General features: G+C 43.1%; 1 pseudogene; it reads left to right on the top strand.

The window, feature by feature from the left end:
• The first annotated feature begins 1,055 nt into the window (after positions 1-1,055).
• Positions 1,056-7,427, top strand: LOC122121668 (annotated as a pseudogene).
• The last annotated feature ends 635 nt before the right edge of the window (positions 7,428-8,062 follow it).

The raw sequence follows: 8,062 nt of genomic DNA, 5'->3' as shown, positions 1-8,062 counted from the left end.
TGAAGGGTAAACAAAGGAGGAGGCTGCAATGCTTGGTAAGAAATGTATGCATTATCCTGCCCATGTAATTGTAACCCCTCTGTACAGTATGTTCTCAAATAAAATAAAATAAAATTTAAAAAAAAAAAAAAAAAAAAAGAATTGTATTGTCAAAGCTTATAGAATTCACAAACTTTATCGACCATAATGACAATTTGCATTGTGAAGGTTAAAATATGTTTGTGACTTCAACTAAATATCACTATTCCACAATATTCTGAAATAAGAGAAATTTAGGTAATCACCTAATCTCAATAATAGTAAAAATCTCAGAAAGAGTCACCAGGCCTTAATTTCAAGCCCTAACACCAACGTGCCTAACTCCGGCCAAACACACACACACACACACACACACACACACACAGAGCAGGAGCTGAGTTCTCACGCTTGGAGCAGAAGCCAAATGAAACAAAAAGTAGGCTATAGTAGACCTATGGCTTAAGTAATAAAACAAGCTGCTTTTAAGAGAAAAGAAAAGAAAACTTGAGTATGAAGGCAAGGCCCTAAGCCCCTGACTCTTCCCAGAATGGAAATCAGTCATGGAATCCAACAGAACGTGCCCCTTCAGTTCTAGGCCCTCCTATCAAAAATAGATGGTAGGCTTGTTCTTGGCTTCTGGCACAAGTACCTTGTGTAGAGGAAGCCCCTCCTCTTGCTTCCTGGATCCCAGGGTTCAGCCTCTCTTGTGAGTCAGGGTGGGAGGTGGATGGCAGTGTGGCAAGAGGTTCCAAATAGAGTGGCAGCTGTGCTAATTGACTTGAGGCTGACAGCTGGATGCCAGGGCTGAGTGATAACAGGTAGCTATCTCTGATTACCCAGCAGTAGGCAGACTGAGTTGGAGCACCTGCTGGCTCTGCCTATCAAGTCCACCCCATTTCGTCTGCCCCGTAACAACCAGAGGTTTAAATGGGGATCTGAGTTGGCTGTGTCAGATTCCTGCTCCCCAGCCCTACCTGTTTTCCTCTGTGTACACCACTGCTGAGGACACGCATCCAACTGCTTTGCAGCCCTACAGCATGAGGGAGATCGTGTACATACAGGCAAGCCACTGTGGCAACCAGATTGGCGCAAAGGGGAGCATGACACTGGCCTAGGATCCTAGTCTCAAATTTAGGGGGATGAGGAGGAAGAGGACAGGGTTGGAGGGTGCAGGTGGTGGTGGTCATGTCTAGGCTGAGGTAGGTGGGGCTCCATAGTAGTCCCTAACCTCCTAGAAATCAAGTCCCCCAGATAGTTTCCCCAATTTCCCTAATTTGTGTGGCCCAGGTGGGTGTGGTTTTTTAAGCAAGGCTGGGGTGGTTTCAAATCCCTTGCATGTCTTAGTCTTACCTGAGACTCAAGTCATTGTACTTAGTTTCCTGGGAACAGACTAATGCATTTTTGGTCTGATTTGAAAGAAAGGAGTGCAGTGTCTTTGAGCTGACAGATACAGAGGATTCCCTTTTTGTCAACTGATGAGTATTAGATAATTGAGAACAGTTCATCCACCTTAATGCAAATTTCTCTGAGTTTTCATGCCCTATCTCTGTTCCCTTAAGTTGGGTGTTTTCTAAATCCGTGGTTGTCGGTGTATGCTCTGAGGACCCTTGGGGTTCTGGAGACCCTTCTAGCTGAGTCTTCAAGTTACTGCTTTTGCAATTTCATGTCCATATAAGGCCAGGTTCTCATCATAGAATCCAAACAGAATATGGTATCCCGTAAGATGGAATAAACATAGGAGAACCCAGATGTCTTCTATTCAGCCAGATAGCAAAGAGATTAACAAAACTAAAATACCATCAATTTTTGTGCTTTTTTTAATTTAAAAAATTAATTTTTTTACAAAAATATTTGTGTCAACAGGACTTGGGTTTCTTATAGTTATTTTAAAATCCATTGTTTGGACAGTTAACATTCTAGGCCATAATACACTTCTAGTTCCATCTCAGTTTTGGGAAATGCTAAGCGATGAGCACAACATTGACTGCACTGGCAACTATTATGTAGACAGCAGCTTACAGCTGCAGAGAATCGAGGTATATTACAACGAGGCAGCTAGTGAGTGTCTCCTGTCTGGCTTCCAATACTGTGGCAGAATAGGTCCCTGGGGAATACTAATGACAAGGAAGGAGTTCCTGCCTTTCTTAGGGTGGTATTGTAGTTCGAATTTGGGGCCTCAATCTTGTAAGTCAAGTGCTGTATCCACCTGAGCCCCTCCACCATATATTTTGTTTTAATTTTTGAGTATACACTTGTGAATTTCCTCAGGAAAGCCTTTTACTGAATTCCCCCTACCTGTACTTGCTGACTAGCCACACCTGGATTTTTTTTTTTTGTCATGGGGCTTCAACTCTGGGCATAGGCATTGTCCTTCATCTCTTCAATCTTTCTTTTCCTTTTATTACCAGGGGTTCCTTTTTTTAGAACTCTCTGGGCTTCTGGGATAACTCCTTCTAGCTTAGTTTAATTCATTAATTCTGCTTGTTGTAACATATTTGGAAATTTTAAGTTTTTATGTTTACTATGCATGAGCCGCAAAACCGCTTGTGAAGTTGTAGGAGTTTTTGGAGGCAGCGTCACATCAGATGATTGATTGGGCATCGCCCACATTTAATCTTTGGTCCTAGTCTTTATTATTTAGAGAAGTCATCTCTATTGGACTGGAAAGAAACAACATGCTCTGTTCACGGATCAATAGAAAAATAGCCAAAACGAGAATAAAAGCAATGAATGTACAGCCAAGAAGAATATAGTAAGAATAAAGGTAGAGGCTATAAAGGTGCAGCCATGTGTATGGGAAGCCTTGAACCAACACCCCCTTCCTGCAGGCATGCTTCCTTAAAGCTCTTTGTCTAAGGTGATCTCATGCAGACTCCGCAGGAGGTGGCATGACACCAACTATTTCAGGTAGTTTCTTGGAAATGAGAGTCTCCCAGAATTTCCTGCCCCAGCTGGCTTCAATCTGCGATCCTAAGATCTCAGACTTTTGAGTAGCTAGAATTTCACCCTTCAGCAACCAGAGCCCAGTTGCATTGCCCTCTTTAAAATACAGATTAAATTTCTAAAAACAAATTTTGAAATTGAAAATTTTAAAATTTTAAAGAGGGATGTTCAGTCATTAATATATATGTGAATAGTCCAAATCATAAAGCATAAATAAAGTGTCTCACCCTGAAATCTATAACACTTCTGGACTTCAGCATTTTGAATATGAATACTTAGCCAACAATAAATTCTTTTTAAGGTTTTTAAAGTAAAAAACATTGTTGTGATGTAGAAAAACCCAATAATAATTTGTAAACACTGCTTTTAAGTGATATATATTGTCTTTCCTAATACAAACAACCTTACTGAAGTCTACAGAGTAGATTGTCAGTTTTTGTAACTGTCAATGTGAAATTCATTTAATTTTATATAAAGAGTTTCCATTCTACATCATTGTATACAAACAGAATCGTAGATAATTGGTTTTCCTGTGTAATAAACCAATGAAAAAGTGCAAACAAAAGGACAGAGCTATTTAATGTATTTGAGTTTTATAGATCTACATTTGGGGATGTCCTCACCTTCGTATTTTGTGGTGATATTGCTTAAGTAAGATATAAGACTTTAATCTTGTGGTTCCTTGGTTGAGAGTCGTTGTGTGGAATTGTGTCACTGCTATGAACAGTATTTTATGTTGTGTCTTTATTAGATCCTGTATATCAGGCAGGATGGCCAGTTTTCTTCATGTCATTGTTTAGGAAGGGGGCAGTCTCAAACTCATGTTTATATCATTTTAACTGATATCCCTTTTGAAAAATCAGGTTAAATGGCAAATTGCAAGTAATTGCCCAAGGTTGCTCTGAGTATTTGAATACAGGGAAATGTGCTATTTGATAACAATTATTGAAAAATTATAACACAAGAAATATGAATTTTATGTATTTTCCCCAGGAAAGCATTATACTTGAATTTCCCCTACATCTACTTGCTGAAGAGCCACACCTGGCTCTTTTGTTTTATTTGTTTGTTTTTTTTTGTCGGCAGTGGCACTTAAACACTGGGCCTATGCACTGTGCCCCAACTCTTCTGTTCAAGACAAGCAGCCCTACCACTTAAGCCACAGTGCCATTTCTGGTTTTCTATCAGTTTATTGGAGATAAGAGTCTCACAGACTTTCCTGCCCAGGCTGGCTTTGAACAGTGATGATCTCCAACTCCACAGTTGCTAAGATTATAGGCATGAGCCACTGGTGCTCTGCACCTAGCTACTTTTAATTGGGGAAGGGAAGGGATAGTGGGAGAACAACAAAGGAGTGGGTAACAATGTTCGACAATAAATGTTCTCATTTCCTTACTCATGTAACTGTAACTCCTCTATACAGCACCTTTACAATAAAAATAAAATTAACAAAAAAGAGAAAGCTTCTTGCTGATAGACAATGATGACTCACACCAATAATCCTAGCTACTCAGGAGGCTGAGAAATGAGAATCATTGTTCAAATCCAGCCTGGGCAGGAAAGTCCCTGAGAACCTTATCTACAATAAACAACTCAGAAAACTGAAAGTTGGACTGTGGCTCAAGTGATAGAGTGCTAGCCTTGAGCTGAAGAGCTGAGGGACAGTGCCCAGGCCCAGAGTTCAAGCCCCACCATGAACAACAACAACAAAAAAAAGGTGTTGTCATCTTTCTTTTGCCCCATTAGACTCAAAGCCTGATGCTCATCTTTGCCTCCTGAGTAGCTGAGACTTCAGCCACCATGTCCAAAGCAAAGGAATAAAATGCATGGAAATAGACAACTGCAAACGTCCTTAAAGTTGCTGAAGCCTCTTGCATGGTGATTCATTCTCAAGATATCTTTTCTGTTTCCATGTCTGAAATGCTGTAATTTATATAATGAATGCTGAGAGCCACTTAGAATCATAAGCTCTGCTCCTAAGTTCCTTGTCAAGTATAGGCCCAAGTCAAATCTTGTTCCCACAGGCAACAAATATGTTCCTCGGGCCATCATGGTGGACCTAGAGCCTGGCACCTTAGACTTAGTAGGATCGGAACCATAGAGTTTCAGTCCAGACACTTCATATTTAGTATGTCAGCATGGTCCATAGAAGATGGCTAACAGGCACCCCTCCTTCCTAACATCCAGACACTCCAGTTCCCAGAGCTGAGCTGAGCCTTTATTCATCTAGATATCATCCTCACCTAACCCACCTATTTCAGTCCACAGGAGTCATGTCCCTGTCCACTCAATCAGCACAGATAAATACCAGTCTGCAAACAGCCTCTGAAGGGAATGATCAGCGAGCAGGGAACGCTTCCAACAAGGTTTCAGCGTTGCTGGCCCTTTCAAATACCTGGAAATAACAGGGAACCATTTCAGGACACCAGAAATCAAAGCACAGCTATGTGTGAGCAAGGTGCAGACAAGTGCCTGCAGCTTAGCTTCCCTCTGACCATTCTGTTCTCCTGTTCCTCCTGTGAAAGTAAGTACTTTTCCAGTATTGAGACAGGCTCTGTTCATTTTTTTGGTCGGTCGTGGGGCTTGAACTCTGGGCCTGAGCACTGTACCTCAGCTCTTCAGCTCAAGGCAAGCACTCTACCGCTTGAACCACAGCATCCCTTCTGGCTTTTTCTGTTTATGTGGTGTTGAGGAATCGATCCCAGGGCCTTGTGCATGTGAGGCAAGCACTCTACCACTAAGACCCCTTCCCATCACCAGGCTCTGTTCATTTTTAGAAGTACGTGGTTTGGGTTAAAATGTATCTTCCTCCACATTGTCTTTACTTTCTTTAGAACCTGGTTGATTTGTAGGGTCCCAGATACATTGAAAACATTTCCTGGGGGCTAGGAAGGTGGCTCAGCAGTACCGTGCTTGCCTTGCATGCATGAGGCCCTGGGTTCGATTCCTCAGCACCATATAATCAGGAAAAAAAGCCAGAAGTGGTGCTGTGGCTTAAGTGGTAGAGCACTAGCCTTGAGCTGAAGAGCTGAGGGACAGCGCCCAGTCCCAGAGTTCAGGCCCACGACTGGACCCCAAAAAAGAAAACATTTCCTTTATTTCACCAGTGTATCTAAAATAATAGCCAAAGTTGCTCAGAGGAGCCTATAGTCTTCACAATACATATAGCAAAGTCATTATTCCTGGAGTATGTGTCTTATCATGTCTTTGTGTCTGATAGGCCAGAACAGAGCAGGCAATAACTGGGCCAAGGGCCACTACACAGAGGGAACCGAGTTGGTGGAGTCAGTGCTGGAAGTGGTGAGCAGAAAGGTGTGTCTGCCTCCAGGGTTTCTAGCTGGCCTACTCCCTGGGAGGTGGCACCAGGTCAGGCATGGGCACCCTGATTCTCAACAAGATCCGAGAGGAGTTCCCAGACAGCATCATGAACACCTTCAGTGTCATGCCCTTGCCCAAGATGTTGGACACTGGCACCTTAGACTCAGTGAGATTGGAACCATTTGGCCAGAGTTTCAGACCAGACAACTTCATATTTGATATGTCATCATAGTCCATGGGAGATGGCTAACGGGCACCCCTCCTCCCTAACATCCAGACACTCTAGTTCCCAGTGCTGGGCTGAGCCTTTATCCACCTAACCCTATCATCCTCACCTAACCCTACAACACCATCTTATCTGTCCACCAGTTGGTAGAAAATGCAGATGAAACGTTCTGCATTGACAACAAGGCCCTGTATGACATCTGCTTTTGCACCCTGAAGCTGCCCATGCCTACCTATGGAGACCTGAACCACCTGGTGTTGGCTACCATGATCAAGGTCACCACCTGCCTGCACTTCCCTGCCCAGCTGAATGCAGACCTGCGCAAGCTGGCTGTGAACACGGTGTCCTTGCCCTGCCTGCGCTTCTTCATGCCTGGCCTTGCACCCCTGACTAGCCGTGCCAGCCAGCAGTACAATGCTCTCTCAGTGCCCAAGCTCACCCAGCAGATGTTTACACCAAGAACACGATGGTCACCTGTGATCGCCGCCATGGCTTCTACCTGACAGCAGCTGCCATCTTCCAAGGACACATGTCCATGAAGGAGGTGGATGAGCAGATGCTCAACTTGCAGAACAAGAACAGCAGCTACTTTGCAGAATGGATCCCCAACAACGTGAAGACACTTGTGTGTGACATCCCCACACATGGCCTCACGATGTTGGCCACATTCATTGGCAACAACACGGCCATCCAGGAACCCTTCAAGCACACCTCAGAGCAGTTCAGTGCCATGTTGCAGCACAAGGCATTCTTGCACTGGTATACAGGTGAGGGCATGGATGAGATGGAGTTCACTGAGGTTGAAAGCAACATCAATGACCCGGTGTCCAAGTACCAGCAAATCAAAGATGCCACTGCTGATGAACAGGGGGAATTTGAAGAAGTCTTGTGGAAGAAGAGGTTTAAGACTTCCCATTGCTAGCAGTGCAACAGGAATGCCAGAGCCTGCCTACTGCTTCTCAAATAAATGGTGCTTTCCTGAGCTACTGTTGTCCTGCAATGGGACCTTGCTATGTATCATCATGCTCAGCCTTCTCTGTCAGGAACTCACTGACAGTGAATGTAAAAATGCAGATTTCTTTTAAATATGATTGTTTTAAAACCCTATTTGTATAAATAAAGAAGTATACATTTTATACCCTGAGCCCTTATTCTTCTTTAGAATCCTTTTTATTCTTTCAGTGTATTTGAAATATAAATTTGGCCAGAAGGATTTAATCTTAGCAATATAGGACTGGTGCTCAAGAGGAGTATTAAATTCATGGTTTTTCTGCTATTTTGAAGAGGAGGATGACAAGTGCCAATGTTGTTGTTTTTCCCCCTGGCCCAGTTTTATAGTTTTCAATCTCTCAAAAGCATGCAAGTAGCAAAAAAGCAGTTTGAAGAGAAAGAAAACTAGATCCAGATGCTACTTCTCCTTCAGACAACTAGAGGTTCTTGTCTCATGTCCCATCAGAGGGATTTCAGTCACATTCCCCAGAAACAGTATCAGGAACACTGATCCCTGTGTTTAGAGTTCAGTTGGCAATGAAGCAGCACTCACAGGATGAGTGCAAG

Source organism: Dipodomys spectabilis, unplaced genomic scaffold (assembly GCF_019054845.1).
Source record: "Dipodomys spectabilis isolate Male_0828 unplaced genomic scaffold, ASM1905484v1 ptg000193l, whole genome shotgun sequence".
NCBI lineage: Eukaryota > Metazoa > Chordata > Mammalia > Rodentia > Heteromyidae > Dipodomys > Dipodomys spectabilis.
The sequence above is the reverse complement of the archived record's forward strand: the minus strand, read 5'-3'. Positions and strand labels throughout refer to the sequence as shown.